The sequence below is a fragment of the Ochlerotatus camptorhynchus genome, unplaced genomic scaffold, assembly GCF_037179485.1.
Source record: "Ochlerotatus camptorhynchus isolate MF236.1 unplaced genomic scaffold, CSIRO-AGI_Acam_v1.1 ptg000149l, whole genome shotgun sequence".
NCBI lineage: Eukaryota > Metazoa > Arthropoda > Insecta > Diptera > Culicidae > Ochlerotatus > Ochlerotatus camptorhynchus.
The window spans coordinates 1,542,770-1,562,341 of record NW_027040639.1 but is presented as its reverse complement, the minus strand read 5'-3'; the positions used below and the strand labels follow the sequence as shown (position 1 = coordinate 1,562,341).

The following is a 19,572-nucleotide window of genomic DNA, read 5'->3' as shown; positions in this document are numbered from 1 at the left end:
GACAATTTCAAAGAACACGCGATCCTGCCATGAAAGTTATCTGGCGGGATTTGCAAATACAAATTAAAAAGCGATTCTCTGCCCTGAGGAACAAAACTTTTGAAAATAATGTTTCTAAATTAGACCCGAGTTCCAAACCCTTTTTGAAACTCACAAAAATTTTGAAAAAACCTCAAAGCCAATTCCAGCGCTTAAAGAAGGTGGTAAAATTTTGATCACATATTTGGAAAAAGCTCAGAAACTTGCTAAGCAATTCGAGAGTTCCCATAATTTCAGTTTGGGTCTTACTAGTCCTATTGAGAATCAGGTTGCTCGGGATTTTCGGAATATTTTCTCTCGGGAAAATATTTTTGATGATTCCTGGGGGACTGATTTGGACGAAGTAAGGTCTATAACTAAAAAAATTCAAAATATGAAAGCTCCAGGTGATGATGGAATTTTCTATATCCTCATCAAAAAACTCCCAGAGAGTACCTTGTCTTTCCTGGTAAAATTATTTAACAGATGTTTCCATTTGGCATACTTTCCTGATAAATGGAAAAATGCAAAAGTTGTTCCAATTTTGAAGCCGGATAAAAATCCAGCTGAAGCTTCTAGCTACCGTCCAATAAGTTTGCTTTCTTCCATAAGTAAACTTTTTGAAAAGATAATTTTGAATAGAATGATGCTTCACATCAATACGAACTCAATTTTTGCAGATGAGCAGTTTGGATTTCGCCATGGGCATTCAACTACTCATCAACTCTTGAGAGTTACCAATTTAATTCGTTCAAACAAATCTGAAGGCCACTCAACTGGAGTTGCTCTTCTAGACATAAAAAAAGCATTCGACAGTGTTTGGCATGAAGGTTTGATTGCTAAATTGAAAAAGTTTAATTTTCCACTTTACATTATGAAATTAGTTCAAAATTATTTAACTGACAGAACTCTGCAGGTAAATTATCAAAATTCCAAATCTAATCGACTACCTGTTCGAGCAGGAGTTCCTCAGGGTAGCATTCTTGGGCCTATATTGTATAACATTTTCACTTCGGACCTCCGTGATTTGCCTCAGGGTTGCCACAAATCTTTGTTCGCTGATGACACAGGCATTTCCGCTAAAGGAAGAAGTCTTCGTGTTATTTGCAGCAGACTTCAGAAAAGTTTAGATATTTTCTCTTCTTATTTACAAAAATGGAAGATTTCTCCCAACGCTTCCAAAACTCAACTTATAATATTTCCACATAAGCCCAGGGCTTCCTTTTTGAAACCTAGTAGTAGTCACATAGTCACTATGAACGGAGTTCCAATTTCCTGGTCAAACCAAGTGAAATATCTTGGATTAATACTTGACCAAAAATTAACTTTTAAAGATCACATTGAGGGCATTCAAGCCAAATGTAACAAATATATAAAATGTTTGTATCCTCTTATAAACAGGAAATCCAAACTTTGCCTGACGAATAAACTTCTAATATTTAAACAAGTCTTTAGACCGGCCATGCTTTACGCTGTGCCAATATGGTCTAGTTGTTGCACTACCAGGAAAAAAGCACTTCAAAGGATTCAGAACAAAGTTCTGAAAATGATTTTGAAGTTGCCTCCCTGGTACAGTACTACCGAAGTACATAGAATTTCGAATGTTGAGACTTTAGCACAAATGTCCAACAAAATAATTAATAATTTCCGGCAAAAATCGTTACAATCCTCAATTGCAACGATTAATTCCCTTTATACTTAGATAAGATTTAGTTTTAGTTATTTAGTGTTAAGCTATCAATTGTTATACTGACATGCAGGTTTAAAAAACCTGTTTAAAATACTGAATTGCCAAGACAGGAACAATGTAAAAACACTTAGATATATATCATAACAATTAAGGCTGGTAAGTTACTGTAGTAACTGGAGCACCTAGGTTAAAAATGAAATGTAATTTATTTTGAATTTGGAACAAATAAAGAGTTAAAAAAAAAAAAGTCTTATAAGGTCTTTGGTAGATCTGTCAAGGTTCAGAGTATTGCTAACCTGTCTGGATACTGGCATGTGTTGTTCCCTGGCCCGGGATATCGCCTCCTCGGTGGAATGCAGACACCGGTCAACGTCGTCGGGCGTCTCCGGAAGGACACCGTAGTCCACAGTGGAGTCGACACAGTGTTGGAACTGATCCCAGCTGACGCGATGGTAGTCGCGTCGGGAAGCTTGGAATCGGTTGATGGATGAGCCCACATCGGCCACCACCGATGGTCCGAACTCAGCTCCTGGTGGGTCACAGGTTGCGAGATGTTGTCTCCCATGTTGCTGACGAAGATGTCGATGGTGGAGTGAACGCCAGACCGGCTCAAGCGGTTGGGAGAGTCCGCCGCTATTATAGTGTAGTGAGCCTCTTGCAGGTTGTCGTTCAGGATTGTGCCGTTTTGGTTGCTGACCCGTCCCTGATGGTGACTTGTTTGATACAGTGGGCCGTATGAATAAAAAGAGTTTACTTTACTTTCCCGTGCTTTTCTTACGGGAAAAGTAAAGTAAACGCTTTTATTCATACGACCTAGTAGGCCGCAATGATGGTAATAGTGCCAACAGGAGTGGAGACTTCCACACCGACCGCTTCGATCATCTTCAGCTGGAAACTCGGTAGCAGTCGACAGCCAACATTTCTCCTTAATGCGATAGCCAATCCTCCTCCGCAGGAGCTGGTCCGATCTAGCCTTACGAGCCGAAAATCGGGGAGGTGAACATTTATCTCCGGCTTCAGGTGTGTTTCGGTGAGGACAGCGATGTCTATGCTATATTCATTGAGGAAATCAACGATCTCAATGATTTTGCTCTTGAGCGAGCAATCGTACCAGTTGGCTATTTTGATGGCTTCACGGTCCATACTTTTGAACGAGGGTCATAACTGCACGAAGCTGCTCAGGTAGTGTCTTGGTGGTGCGCAAGATTATGATCACCTCAGTCACGAGGATCACTAGCTCTTCGCTTGTGATTGGAGAATTTTCTTCTGACTCACCTGACACAGCACGGGCGTACGATAATCCCGGGGCAGTAGAGCCATGACTTGGCTGGGCCACATCGGCAGTGAGGCGATGCTGAACTGATCGGTGGCTGGGACCCGCTTGATCTGATGTTGGATTCGCAACGGGGGGCGCTGGTTTAGTGGAAGCGGTGCTAGGTTCGGGACCATACAACGAGCCGAAAGTACAGGAAACGTGTCCTTGTTGACAATAGGAGCACGATTATTGCGGTGGCGACCAGGTTGGTTCCTCGTGGAAGCCTTTTGTGTCGGATCTGGATGAAGGCCGCTCGCTTGGGACATCTCCTATCGCTGCCCAGATGGTTGGAATCACAGTTCACGTACTTAGGTTCAGCTTCTTCTTCCTTCTTGCAGACGGTAGTATCGTGAGCCCCAGCACATTTGCCACAACGAGCCTTCGTGTGAAAATTCTTCATACCGTGCCCAAATGCCAAACAATTAGAGCACGTCACGGTGCCGATGGTGATACTGCTCCCAATGAATCACGATGTTGAACAGCCACACTGGTGGAGTCCTTATCGAAGTGCACCAGGTACAACTGGTCCCGGAATGCACTTGTTTCATCACGTGGGAATGGGAAAAATGTTGATTGGTTGCAAATGAAGGTGCTCCAATTCTGATTTAATCTCCGCAACTGGGAGATTTGGAAGACCACGGATCACCATTTTCAGTGGTTTTGTTCCAAGAACGTCGTGAGTGTAGAACTCAAACCGGTTCAGCTGAAGAAAAGCGCCAACAGCGTTGTAGTCCGCCAGCATCGAGCACAAGATTTTGATCCCCGTGCTGCACAGCTTGAACAGAGGATGGATTTGATTTTTAGCCAGCTCATTCCTGAGTAACGCGAGTTCCTTCGTCGAGGTGAACAGTGGGGGCACTTTTAACAAAGAAAACGATATGGCAAGCGTTTTTATTATCGCTGCTTTTCTCCTCCCTTCCGTTCATTGGTTAAATGGTGAGCGGTCATCCGAGCATTGAGCTCGCTCATCTGAGCATGCGCAATGTGTCGTGTGTTTGATTTGCGCTCTATCGTTGCGTCCGTGTTTGGGATTTTTCGTTACAAGTCTGAATTTGGGTTTTTTTTAATATGAACCCCAGTATAGAAATTAAAGACGTAGTCCTACGTCAAAAAATATAGCTGTGCTCGTAGGAAATTTTCTCATCTAAATTTGTTGGAACAAAAGTTATTAATGGCCACTGCTGTCTTATGATAATGCTCAATCTCTGTTCAGCTGGCAAAATTATACCCCGCTCACATTACAGTCTATATCACGTGCAATGTGCACTCATACATAAGATTTCCAGTGAAAACTAGATGTATGAGTGCTCATTGCAAGACACCGTATATCACGTGATATACGCTGTAATGTCATCATTACTACTGTATATGTCACACTGCAGGATACAGTGTTGCCCACAAACGTTGATATTTTTTTCGATCCCATTTACTTCCATCTCGATTTTTTAATCAAGATTTAAAGCAAAATAACCACTTCACTGTTTGGCACAAAACTATCAAATTGACAGCTCGCTCCCATACAAAGTACCACCGACGGACACTAATACCCCGTTCACATTACAGCGTATCCGGCGTCAGTGGTGTAGTGGTAAGTGTGACTGCTTTCTCACCCCAATGGGTCTGGGTTCAATCCCTTCCGAGGTCGGTGGGATTTTTCTGAGGCATAAAAATCTCTGGTCACGTCTTCCTTCGGAAGGGAAGTAAAGCCGTTGGTCCCGGCCCATGTGTGTTGAAAATGGTTGCGATATCCTACGCAGGTGTGGAAGCTGCCTTCCTGCACATTCGATTGCCGTCAATGGATGGCAATCGTTGTCCGTCGGTGATTGGCACTAGATTGCGGAACAGAGATCGACGTTAAATTAAGGAAAGAAGACATTACAGCGTATATCACGTGATATACGCTGTCTTACAATGAGCACTCATACATCTAGTTTTCACTGGAAATCCTATGTATGAGTGCTCATTGCAAGACAGCCTATATTAAGTGATATAGGCTGTAATGTGAACGAGGTATAAGATGGTGATTTTTGCTAAGGTAACAACATTTATTTAAAATTGTTACAGTTCTCCAATTGATGAAATTTTGGATTTCGGATGCAAATGCAGATTACGAATATGCAATTAACTCAATACCGAAGAATCAAAGTGACGATTGACTCAATATTCTAACTCTATTGATTAATTGATCTTAGTTGGTTAATTAATGGCAGCAATAAATGTGCAAAATCTTGCGATGCAATCAATTATTATTCTGCACGTAAATCGAATCAAAAATAAAAGTCATGTAAAATGCTTGCTTCTAGCAAAGGTTGCAAGATAATTTAGGTATACAAATCCCTACTGCCGAATTGTATTTTGTTTTATCCGCCCATCTCTCCCTCTGAGTATTTCTAGTAATGACGTTTTGATATCTGTCAAATCTGGATCAACAATAGAAAAGGGCCCATCAGCATTTGCAAACAAACCGTTCCAAAGCCCATTCCTCATAAATCGAAGGCCGCTCACACAAACCAACACCGTCATCGTGTAGGTAGAAGTTTCCCCTATCTGATGATGGTGTTGGTTTGCGAGGGTGGCCTTCGTTTCGTGAGTAAAGGGCTTTGGAACGGTTTGTTTACAAATGCTGATGGGCCCTTTTCTATTGTTGATCCAGAAATGTCATGATTTTTTTTAGTACATCATCATTTTTGTAATTGCGGATCGAAAAACTAGGTGTCGCATGACCATTTTTAGCTTTGCTTTGATTCGCCAATAAAGAATTGATACGCTACGGTCGGCCAGCAGATGGAAATGATGTGAAAATGATAGTGACGTTTTGCTAGCTATCAAATCGTATGGAATATTTTTTAGTACATCATCACTTTTGTGGTTTTGGATTTCAAACGTAGGTGTCGCATGCTGGTGCAGTTTCGCGTAGATGCATCAATACCATTTTGATATTTTACCGTTTAAACAACCAACACGACAGCAACCTGAGTAATCATTCAATTACTTTCAATTTCATCTCAGACCTAGCTCGGGAATGAAATCAAAACTGAATCTGCATATTTTTGAAGAGCAAATGTACGGCAAAGTGAAAATAAATTTTATTATAAAATTTGTCAACCGCGTAAACTGAAATCATACTATGTTGACATCAAAACTTGATTTCGATTTGCTGTCATTTTGATGCTGAACTTTGCTCTGGCAGCTTTTCCCTCTCTCATTTCGTCCCGTCTAAAACTAACGGGCAGTTCAAAACGATAGAATAGGGACCTTTTCAAACGCCTTTCACTATGCAAAGCGGTCTATATCTCGGCTCATTCACATCGCATACACATCAACACTGTTTATTCATAAGGACCAATACCACAAACATAATTAATGGATTCTACCGTAAATTACTCGTAATGAAAGCCTATCTGTGTGAGCCACTAATTATATTGGATAAGGTTACTCTCCCAGTATACAGTCGTAGTGATTGGTTTACTTGAGCGAGTTTTCATTCTTGATAAATTCGTGGAAGCAACACGTTTGCAACATTGGCCCTTATGAAAGAACCGTAGAGGCAAATTCTATGTTATTCGATGACATGGCCCCCAGCTCTATACGTCATCAGCTGACATTTTTATCTCCTTCTTCCTTCTTTTGGATCTTACACTGTAAATTGGATCAATGTTGAATTCAATAAATTTAAATTTGATAAAAAAATTTAACTTTACATATTGACAAAAAAACTTTCAAGCATTGGAATTCAATCAACAGTCCTTACATCGAGCATTATATATTTAAAATGTTGAGCTGAAAAGCAAATAACAAAGTTAAATTTAAATTGATTAAAATGTAATAAACAACTACCATTGATTGACGATAACACAAATGGTAGAACTATCCCACAAATGGTTTGGATGATACCCCGAACACGACGGTCAGCAAAATAACCAAACATATTTTATTAGGGTGAGATGGGGATTTTTTTATTATTATCGGACAAATTTCGCTCCATAAAGGGTCTCAAAATTTTATGAAATTTTGGAAGAGTTTAAAGTTATATCGCATTTTGAAAGTACATGATGTCCGGGAAAATCCGAAAAATTCATCTAAAATTTTCCAGAAAAATTAGCCACCTCGATTTTTTTTTATTTTTTTTTTCTTTTACATAATTGTTAAACTCTACCTGAGGGCAATATTTCAAAAAAATGTAAGACCCTTCTGCCCAAACCTTTTCGATAATATAATAAATCCCCGAGTTTCAAAGGTGTTATTAATGATATTTACTGTAATTTTCAAATTTAATGCCATATTAACACAGGTATCTCAAAAAGGTTTGTTTTTTTAGGCCAGAAAGAATAAAAATTAAATAGTTTAATTGTTATAAAGCACTATAATTATTATAGAATAATACAATACAACAACATACCGACATACTAGTGGTAATAGAACTTTGAAAATTAATTTAAATTTTCCTCCAAACATGTTTTGCGTGTACGCTGATTCGCTTTGTGCTCAGCTGTCAAAAGTCGTCATCATTTATTGTGAAAACCGAACAGCACCCCAAAAGCATCAGCCAATGATCATCATCAGTCAGTAGAAGAGGAAGAGCGACTGAATAGTGTTGAATGTGTGGCGTATTTCGAGTGGAAGAAAAACACGAATTTTGTGTAAAATTGCTGATAAAAGTGTGAAATTTTCGTGTCGAAACGGTGTTCGCAGTCGAGGGTGGCATGTACTCCGTACAGCAGTAGTGAAATTTGTGTTCGTAAGGTGAAAAAAGAAGTTTTTTTTTTCCTTTGCACGGTCTGGTTCAGTTGTTTCGACTGAGTGGTGGAGTGCGAAAAAAGAAAAGAGGAAAAGAAGCTGGCTGCTGCTTCATTTTGGAAAAAGGGGGCTTCCACGGTGAAAAAAAATCGCTTCCATATCGCGTGGATTATAATTATTGTTCGGTACTTGGGTTGAACCAATTAGTCGGTCAAACTGGAACGGAACAAAACAACCACGGCCAGCACCACCAGCTCCAAGGACGCCCGAATACATCACGGTTCAGAGGGAACGATTTCGGCTGGATCAGTGGAAGGAGGTGGAGGAGGAGGAGGCGGCACCGCCAGAGGGTCATCAACGACAACAACAGCGGAAGCAGTCGAGAGCAAAAAGAAGATGAACGGCCTCAGCTTCAATGAGCTGTGTTGTTTATTTTGCTGTCCGCCCTTCCCGGGACGGATCGCTTCCAAGTTGGCCTTTCTACCTCCGGAGCCGAGCTACGATCTGAAGTCCGATGACGCGGCCAACAGTAAATTCACACTGACCCTGCTGGATCGGGCCGACTGGCAGTACGGCGATCGGGAGAAGGAATGTTTCGAGGCATTCTTCGCAAGATCCTTGCGGGGAAATCGAATCGCTTGCCTGTTCGTCAAATGCAGCACCAATGCCAGGTACGTAAATGAATGGGATGGGGATGGCGGATCGGGACGGGAAATGATTCAGAGGTCAGCATTGGAAGCTTTGTGTTTGCTTCTTCGTTCGGAATGGTCGGAATCTTTCATCTCTCGCCTTTTTTTTTTTTTTTTTTTTAAGCAAGGCACAGTGCTGGCAGATTTGCAGCTGCGCAGCGACGACGGCTGTGGCAAATATTATTGTTTACCTAATACTTGCTAATTAGGCGAGATATAACCAAGGGTTCGTTTTCATGGAACGCTCACAGTTCGATGTATGTAATGCTATACCAGGTTTTTTTTGAAAATTGAAATACTTATATTACTTACTTAGGATCAGTGTCAAATTACTGTGGTCGAGAGAAATATTATTTCTTGAGAAGAATGTCTAATGCCTTGTTCAGACTTCAGAAGATCATATATAACACAACTCCGAATGTTCGTTCTACCAAGGAAAAATTATACAGCAATGAACCGATTTTATCAGCACCCTTTTTCAGCGGTCTTAAACATCCATCTTAAAGATGAAAGAGGAAAATTTGGATTATGTTCAATTATTGAAAGATTAAACCCTGATGCGTGGCGGGGCTGACAAATTCGGGTCATTACTGTACTTGTGTAGCGAGGCGCGCAGCGCGACTCCCATGTTATATATTACCTAAGGCCGATGCCAAGCGATTGAGCCTATTTGTCCAGCTGATCCCACTTCGATCTTGTCGCCATCATTTGCAGCCGGAGCTTCCGCCATCAGCACTGAAGATATTTTCGCCACATCCAGGTAAAACTTGATTTGGAACTTCCAATTCTCATAATTTGGTCCAGTCAGCTGCTGGATAGCGGAACCGTCTGGATCGACGAGAGCCCATAACCCATAACAGAAGGTTCTCATTCGGATGGGCATAGAATAAGCAACGAGCTTGAACAAATAGAACTAGCTTTATTGATCATTTACAGCTAGAAGGCGTGTTGTGGAATGAACTTGAATGAACTTAAACTTGTTACCATCGGGTGCCTCGCTTTTGCATCGTCTTCTATTGTTAACTTGATCACATCAAGGACTCCTATTTCTTCAAATTTTATTCGTGCTTCGTTAGGGTGGCCATTAAAGTAATGCAAAATTTGATATTTTCACTCCACAGTTTCTCAAACTGCTTTAAATCGGGTCCTCGGATCAGCCTATAGCTTTAGCTATTCTTATCGTTAATTTTCTCAGCTACAGCTTTGCAGAAGATCGTTTTTCTGTCAAACGTCAAATTAAATAGTTAATAATCATTTAAGAGAATGAAAATATGATGGCACGATCAAGCAGCTGTTTTGTGGGCAACACTGTATACTGCAGTGTGACATTGTAGTGGTGAATTGTTAGATAGATATGAACAAACAAAAATGGTTTTCCCATAGTGATTTTCAAATAAACTTCAAATGGTTTGTGCTAAAACATTTTTTTACCAAATGGGTACAAATTTTAGAAGGCTAATCAGGACACGTTTTGGAAGCGTTTAAGCATTGTGGAGCGAAAATTTCAAATTTTGCATCAGTCTAGTGGCCATCTTGTCCCATTTTCCCCAATTTATCTGTCCATTAATGTTCTCTTCCTTCAAAAAGTTTTGACGGTTTTCCCCCCAAATTTCTTCAAAGTCAAGTTTATCCATTATGTATCCACTATTAATGGAAGTACTGATAAATGTTTACTATTTTTACAACACAGGGTACACCAAATGTCTCGAAAAGTTTGCGTACGGTTTGTGGAACCGGTACGTACTATACTGTTCGGTTTTCTTAAATTCCGCTTGGTTTTCAGCGCTGCAACCAAGGCTGAACCTCCATATCTCAGTATCAACGTAAATACACTAGCCAGGAGCCGTCTCTTGCTACTGCTTGGTCCCGAGATGTTCGGTATGATTCTGGCTACCGCGTTGATGGCCTTCGCTGCCTTCTCTTAGGCGTATTCTACGTGGCTATTGAAGCCAAACGGTCGTTAACCATCACTCCCAGACATTTCAACACGCACAGTTTATTGCGTGCCCCCACGGAAATTTCTGACTGCTTCAGCGCTTTAAAGTTACTGATCAATACCACCTCGCTTTTGTTGTGGGCTATTTGCAGCTTCGCACCATGCATTAGGTTTCCAATCATGTCGACCGCCTCGGTCGCCAACATTTCCATCTATTCCAGCGTCTTGCCTGTTACCGAAAGACGTCGTCTGCAAAGCCAACGATCTCAACTCGTTTGGGTAGCTTCAGCGTTAGACCACCGTTTTAAATCACGTTGCAGAGCGTTGGACCAAGGATGGAGCCTTGTAGAATTCCCACCGTGATCGTAATCGATTTCTGCCCCATATTTGACTTGTACCGGTAATTAGTGTCGGCCTCCCAGCTAGGCTGTACAACGCATTCTTGACGTCGATCGTTATCACAACGTAATATCGATCTTCTCTCCACTTTTGTTTCGACGCCTTCCCGGCTCTCTCGAAAACTGTCCGAATTGCATGCACTTTTGCTCTTCCTTTTCAAAATCCGAACTGCCTCTCCGACAATCCTTGCTCACTCTCCGTGCATTTCGTCAGCCTGTTTAGGATGATCCTCTCCAAGAGTTTTCCGAGTGTATCCAGCAGGCACTGCTACGGGTTGCTCGTTGGTGCCTTCGTCGTTATCTCCCTCCCCGTCTCCGAACGATGGGTGGCCAGGTCGTTGAATTGTGCTTCGAGAAAAGTCCTTCCACGATGACTTTCAGGTTCTCTAAGCACATTTCAGCGGGCATGACTTGACATCTGATCTTCGTCATCACGACACGGTGTGCGTCGTTGGCAGCAGCGTCTCGACCCAGCCTCCAGCTGGAGGCCGTCTGTTATGTAGCTCCTGTTTCCTCAGCATGGACATGTCACATGCTCTCCCTAACGATTCTGTCAACTCGTCTTTCTCTTCAGGTCGCAAGTTTTCGTTCTCTGTACTGCCACAGGACTCCGCTGGCCGATGTGATATCGGATTGCCTGATGGGTATATCCTTCATACACCTCTCCAATTCATGTTTTCCACCAGCCTAATTTCCAGTTTCGCCAGAGCTTCCAGCAGAATATGCCCTTTTGTGTTGGTACATCTGTTTCTCGACTCCACAAACACAAACACAAAGCATTGGCGTCTCCTTCGATGACAACCGGTCTTCGTCCGATGAACTGTTCGGTAAGTCCAACAAGCGTCTCGTGGAACTGCTCCATCGTCCAGCGGGTGCGTAGCAACTGCATATGAACCTTAACATATGTATAAAGAGAGAGAGAGAAGGATTAGTAATTTCCATTTAATTCCACTACCTTAATTGCTTATATTTGACAAATACGCGTATTTCTTCTACAATGTGCAGAATTCTTCAGTGTCTTGTACTAATTAATACTCGAGTCGAGAATAGCAAGCAAAGATGGGACTGTTATCATAGAGGAAAAGGAGGAGCTGTCAAATTAGCACCAGAGCACCAGAGAAATTTGGCTTCACTCGAATTGTTCGCAGATGACAGGCGTTGTGCGCCTATTACACATGTCAATACATTGACAATAAATTGACATACTGACAATATTATTGAAAAGGTGATATTGATGATGATGATTGATTCCAAGTATTAAAGAAAAGTTGATTTGAATTCACTTTGTTGCTATCAATATCATCACTATGCGAATATCGACAACATTAATGGCAATTCGTTTGAAGCCTTTTAACCTCAATATATTAAAGTCAATATTACTTGTCTCAATTTCCCCTCACAAGAAACACGGATCAGCGAAACAAAGTGTGTTTAGCGTTAATGTTTGCACTCGGATCAAAACAGAAACGTCGTTGCTGGACCTATATAAAATACTAACAACACACTGAATTCGTATCACCTAATAGCATAGAGGTAACTCTAAGACCAGAAGGTCCCAAAGAAACGAGCTCAACTTTTTGGCTCAGCTCTGGTACTATCTTCGGTCCCAAGCTAATCGATTCACCCCTCGAAATAAAGGAAAATCCACTAACCCCTCATTTCATCTGTCAAACTTTCATAGCAAATCCAAACAAACATAGTGTAGTACTAGAATTTCGACTAGAATGGGGTACGTTAATCGTTTGCTTAGGACCAATAGGCTAGTAAAGCAGTGAGCCAATTTAAAATCGTTAGCTTCCGTATTGATTGTTGCTAATAGTACGTTCAGACTACAGAGTTGTAACATGTTATAGCACTATCTTGATAGTGGTTTCTGTGTTGCAATTATTTGATAACCGTTATAACATGTTATAACTCTCCAGTCTGGACAGCGTTTAAGTCGGTAAAATTTCAAATTACCATTAGGAGCTGTTCATTAACTACGTAGACAGTTTTTTGGGATTCTTGACTCCCCCCTCCCCCTGTGTAGACAATTGCCTATTTAAAAAAAATGTATGGGCCCTGGATGATTGCCAACCCCCCCTCCCCCTAATGTCTACGTAGTTTATGACCAGCCCCTTACTCGTAAGAAATCAATAAAATCGACACATTATCATTGAACGGTTTAAACTAGGTCCGTACAATTTCGTAATAAATTTCAAAATCGTTAAATTTTTTACTGATAAACTTACACCGAAAAGTTCCGTGGTTCAAAAATTACCGAACAGTGAAGATCTGATTTAGTGTGTACCAAAGAAAACCAATTGTGACCAAACCTTTACTTATGCTTGTACATTTTAAATTATTTTTGGGTTAAAATAATAAGTAATATTACATATTAACCTATTCTAGACCCATTCTTAAGTTTTCATTTCAATTTAAAGGAATGTTGTTTACGGAATGACAAAAGAACTAGGTGATACATTTTCCCATCCAATTTTAGTTTTAATATTACTTAACTCACCTTTTTCTTCAGAACAATAATGTTTACCGAATGTTAACCATACATATCATCTTAGTTTTATCATAATTATACACTAGTTTTACCATGATGAAATCGTCTTATAATTTTTAGCAAATTTATATTATTGATTATTAATACTCAAAAGTCAACTATATCCAAAAGACGAGTAAGAAAGTTAATGTAGGTTATATGCTATAAAAACTTTATTAATGGGCACGCATATAGTTTATTAATTAATATAGGATATACCGTGAACGTAGGTTATTCCACTTGAACTGAAATTCCGCGAATTTGCATTCAAATGCCAAATTGATATTGGCGTTGACGGCTAGCCAATATCAAATGTTATAACTTTTTGACAGAACACAGAAAATACACAGGACAATATGATAACACATGCAGACACATGTGTTTTAACAAATTAATGGAATTGAATCAAATCGATTGTCAAGTGCGCGGAATTACCACTCGTGTTGAAAAACCCACTTTTTTATTTAGTTTGAAACCAATTTTATATCACACACGCAGATTTAAACAAAATGGCAACACTGCATGCGTGAATGTGCTTTGTGAGTCAGTCGGTCTAAATGACGTACGTTCTCCCTCCTCTTGAGTAGGGGAAAAATATTGACAAAGTGAAATGAAACTCAGTTTTCAACAATACTCGTCATCAATCCATCCTTATCAATATTACATTTTCAATAATATTGTCAGTATGTCAATTTATTGTCAATATATTGACCTGTGTAACGAACGCTCTAGCGTATTGTCATTAATGTTTTCAATATTTATAGATTGATAATATTGTATGGAAAATTGACAATACGATGTTTGTCAATACACTGGAGTGGCTTTGATACGTGATACGTCCCGCGTAAAAAAAAACCGCGTAAATTCCGCAATCCGCGTAAAAAAAAACCGCGTAAATTCCGAAATCCGCGTAAAAAAAGACCGTGTAAAAAAAACCGCGTAAAAAGCGACTCTAGTGTATAATGATAAACCGCGTAAATTCTGATATCCGCGTAAAAAAAAATCAAAATCCGCGTAAAAAAAACCGCGTAAATTCCGGAATCCGCGTAAAAAAAAACGCGTAAATTCCGAAATCCGCGTAAAAAAAAACCGTGTAAAAAAACCGCGTAAAAAGCGACTCCAGTGTATATTGACAGCGTAGTTTAGTTCCCTGATGAATGTGGGCGTCTTAGTGGAATACCTGTATAATGAGAGAGAGAAGGATTAGTATTTTCCATTTAATTCCACTACTTTATTTGCTTATCCTTGACAGATACGCGTATTTCGTCTACAATGTGCAGACTTCTTCAGTGTCTTGTACTAATACTCGACTGGTTGTTTTAAACTTTCTGCTTTAATCAATGCTTCCTATAGTTTTGCTACTAAAGATAATTTTTCCACAAATACCTTCGACAATATGTGTATTTGATAAAATAAATAATCACTGAACATTTTCGTTTCTTACTGAATATTACCAACCGGAAAATTTTCGAGATTTTTATCGGGAAAACCGGGAATTTCGAAATGAAAATTCACTGGCCACCCTGAGTAGAGAACTCTCAGGAAACAATGACATCACTGACTCCATTAGTCGTAATGCCATAATCGCTATTTATTCGATCAAATGCACGCTATTTCACAACTACTCAGATTTGAATAGGATCCACCCAGATCGGTCGAAACTGAACCTACCCAAACATGGGTAAACGAAGTTGGGAGTGACAAGTTGACAAATAACAGGGTGTCTACTACCTGTAAAAACTTGGAAAATCGGGAATTTACAGGGAATTTTATTTTTTCTGGAAAACCTGGAATATTCAGGGAATTTTGGTTCCACTCAGGGAATTTTTCAATTATCACTTCATTCGTAATTCAAAACAAGTTTTTCGTTCAGTTTCTCGAAACGTTCTTAAGGACACTGAACTTGACAAGCATCTGACAGCTAAGACAACGTGTGCGAACGAGACAAGTTCATTGAGAGAGTCTTGTCACGCTCGCTCTTCGCTGATTTGTATGTGGAGGATCAAAATCTTCGTAAAAAGGAAACAGCCGAAAAAGAGAGACTAGCAACCGTCAAAAGCAAGCATACGAAGCATGTATTGTATAAGAATAAGCATGCCAGACAGCAGGTCTAAGAGTCTACAGAGAATTTGTTTTTTTTTTAGCTTCAGGGAGAAAGAAATTTGTTGAGCTTCAGGGTAGTTCGTAGATCTTGAGAACAGAACTACAAACAAATTAAAAGTAATTAACAGAAATTCATAAAAAAAAAAAACCCAAGAGAGGTCGTAGATCTTCAGATAAATGTTCAAAGAAACTTTCAAAACTTCAAGCAAGCAAAAATAATTTCAAATCAATTTGTAAAACTATAAGCGAAATGTTGCAAATCTTCAGGGAAATTCGCATAGCTTCAGACAAGTTCAAGAATCTACAGTGAAATATAAAGTATTTCACAGAAGTTTGGAGATCCTCGAAACATTATTCAACATCAGAAAAGTTCGTAGATCTTCAGAACAAAGCTACAGAACTTAGAAAAAATTACAGGACTTCTGAAAAAATCACAAGAATCTCAGAAATGTTAATGGATCTTCAGTAAAAATTGCAGAACTTCAGGGAAGTTCGGCGATTTTAAAAAAAATATTTTCACGATTTCAGGAAAATCTGTAGATCTTGAGAGAGACATTTAAAACTTCAAAGAAGCTCAAATATTTTCAGATAAATTTTGACAACTTTAGGCAATCTTCAAGGAAATTTTTAAATCTTCAGGGTAACCCGAGAGGAATTTACAAAACATCAGAGAAGTTTGCAGATCTACTGAGAAATTTATTGAGCCTCAAGTTTTTTTTGTAGATCTTGGGAATAGAGCTACGGAGTTTAAGACAACTTTACAGAACTTTAAAGATATTTGCAGGAATTTGACAGAAAGTTTTACAGTTTCTCACAAATGCGTGATCATCAGAAAAATTCGTTACTTGTCAGTAAAGCACCTCAATTCCAAAAACAAATCGAAGCGAAGTACAAAAGTACAATATTTTGCAGAACTCCATGAAAGTCGGAAATAGATAGATCTAAAGAACTTCAGAGAAGTCCGTAGACCTTAAAAGAAGTCTGTAAAACGTCAGAAAGTTCGTACGTTTTTAGAAAAAAATTGCAAAACTTCAGCAAAACTCACAGATCTTCGGAAAAGTTCGCCGATCTTTAGATCAAGAATCCACAAAGAAATTTAAAGAACTTTAGAAAAGTTCGAAGATCTACTGTGAAATTTATTGAACTTCAGGGCAGTTCGTAGATCTTTAGAGCAGAAATACAGTACTTCAGAAAACTTTACAGAATTTGAAATAAATTTTAGAAACTTCAGAAAAGTTCAGAGGGTAGATCGTAAAACTACTCAAAAATTAGCAGATGTTTAAATAAATTTTCAGAATTTTACTGCAGTTCTTGGATTTTGAAAGACATTTACAGAACTTCAGGTAAGTTCGCTGATCTTTAGAGATATTTGCACAGCTTCAGAAAAATTAGAAAAACGTCAGAATACTTCCTAAAACTTCCGGAAAGCTCAAAATTTTCTAGATAATCTTTTAATTCTTTAGAAAATTGTATAGATGTTCAGAGATATTTGCAGATATTAATTGAACCATAGAACAGAGAAAATTACAGAACTTTCGAGGAGTTTGTAGATTATTAGAAATTTTGTGCACATCAGAGATAATTGTTGATCTTCAAGGATCTTAAATCTCCAGGAATTCAGGAACCTTCTAGATTTTTAGGGAAATTTTCAGAACTTCTGAAGAACACACAGAACTTCAAAGAAATCTGTAGAACTACCGAGAAATTTGCAGATTGTCAGGAAAGATTGTTGATCTTTAAAGAAATTTTACCGGAGAACAGAAACAAAACTTCAGGGACGTCAGAAGGTTTGAAGACCTTCAAGAATTGAGTTGTTAACATAAATTTTCAGAACTCAAGGAATCATGTATATCTAGTGAGAACTTTTCCCATTGCTTGTCTAAAGTTGGTATCGACATCCTGGCGAAGTTTTGAAATCCATTTTCATCTTCATATCGCAGCTCTTGATGGACAAGATGAGCCAGATCCCTGCCGGTGTTCCTCCTGAGCAACCATTTCCTACTCCACAAAGTTCATCTTCTCTTTCTCATTTTATTTAAAATAATAAAAGCAAATACGTCTGCCGAAACTAGAGCAATTTTCCGGTAATTCCTGATGGAAGTATTTACTTTTGATTCCTGATACAGTTTTGTATTAAAATCTAAATTGACAGTTCTTTCTATATGTGCAAGCAGTGTGAACACCAGCAAACAGGGGGGTTCGACAAAGTGTGTCGAAAGTAAATTCGAGCAGATTTTTCATTATAGTGGCGGTCAAAATCAGATAGTCTAAACGGACCTTAAGAGATTTTAGACATGTGAAACCATGATTTATTATGTCTTGATCTTCCAAACAGAGTTGGACTCAAACATATTATCAAAATTATATTTTGTTTTTGAAAGCATATTGTTATCAAATTTTGATATATCGTTTTATCGAAATAGTATAGACAGGTTTCTTACTTGTATTTATATTCTTGATTTAAAAAAATACCACACAAATACCAAAAAAGAATGTAATATTTGATTAACGTAATGCATGCTATTGTTTGAATAGCTAATTTGATTGTAAAAACCAAATACAATATTGCACCCATGGATATAATTTCGCAAATTATGTGTAGGATAAATGCACCAATAGTGGAGGTACTTTAGTGCAATGTGTTCCTATGGTGGCTTATAGAGTCTCCCTAAGCCGCTATAGAAGTACATTGTACTAACGTTCTCCACTATTGGTGCATTTACTAAACATAAATTGTACAAATTAATATTAAACATCCTATGTGCATCTGTTCTGCTGTAATATTCAATCATTTTTTTGCTGTGCCGACTTATAAGTACCAACGCCCAAGTTTGAACAATCGAAAATAACATAAATCAATAAGTACATAAAAGGGATGGATAAATAGATAAAATAATAATGTGTATAATTTGTATGCACCTGGAATTTTTTTCATCCGTCCTGGAAAAACCTGGAAAACTCAAGGAATTTGAAGTAGACACCCTGAATAAACAATCGGATTCAGGTCGATGTTGTCCAATTTTGGGGTAGATTCAGTTTTGATCGATCTGGGTGGGTCCTCCTCAAATCTGGGTAGTTTTGAAATAGCGTGCCGACCGCGGATATGTAAACAACTTATATCGATTAGTCAGCCGTCAAGTACCATTTGACTGATGGCCTCACAAGCTTCACCGTTTAACCAGTTGTCTGATAAGTTGAACTCTTATCAGGATTTCACACTTATGACTCAAGCCTTTCTAGACGCTAATTGATTCTCCCCATCATGGAATTAGTACCTAATATAGCGTATAGGGGGAATTGGGATAAGACGGACACCTTAAGGATTGTTGTTTTTTCTTTCATCAATAAGTTAAGCATTTTGCTTATAATACCAGTATTCTGTGAGTTAAACTCACGAACGAAGCATCATAAAAACAACATTTGCGTGAAAAACGGACTGCTAGGGGAATGAAGAACATTCTTGAAAATTTTAATTTCAATAAGTAAATTTAAATGTTTTTCGTATGAATTATTGACAGTTTCCGTCTTGCCCCGATGGTAAACTTTTTACAAAAATGCAAACGAAGTAACAAAATTTGACTACTAATTTCAACAAGCCATGAAGCCAAGTCATGATCAGGATAGTAGACTACCCTAATACAATTTGTTCGGTTATTTTGCTTAACGACATGTTCAGGGTACCATCCAAACCATTCGTGGTATAGTTTTATCATTTGGAATATCGTTCGGGTATGGTATTTTTTATTAAAGCATGTTGTAAACTTTTTACTGTATTGGTGCTTTACAACCTCAGGAAATTTTTTCCCTCCCCTTTGGTTCAGTGAGGGTTAGGGCGCGTTCTGCCAGGTTGGCCGAGGTAGATTTCATGTGTGTGTAAGTGATGAACGGTGTTATGTGCAATTCACTTTAAAAGGTGCGTTTCATATTTCATCACAAGAGCCTGAACGATATGTGGCGCTTGCGAAGATCACTTGAACAAATTTAATGTTGCATTGGAGTATTTTTTTTTTTTTTAATAATTCGTTTATTTTTCCAGGCTCATTTGCTGTAGCTCTGCGGAGCCGATATTCATTGTTTAGATAACAAAATTACTTAAAACTAACGTTAGTAAAGCGGGGGCCGATTACTCGCGGCTATCTCGAGGTTAGGGGTA

General features: G+C 38.9%; 1 protein-coding gene across 1 annotated transcript in view; it reads left to right on the top strand.

Annotated features, from left to right (window-relative positions):
* Nucleotides 1–7,577: 7,577 nt before the first annotated feature.
* Nucleotides 7,578–19,572, top strand: part of LOC135701073 (uncharacterized) — a 38,367-nt gene continuing 26,372 nt past the window's right edge. The window contains exon 1 of the transcript XR_010517618.1: nucleotides 7,578–8,431. The gene's annotated coding sequence lies outside the window, so the exon portion shown is untranslated. The remainder of the gene's footprint in view (nucleotides 8,432–19,572) is intronic.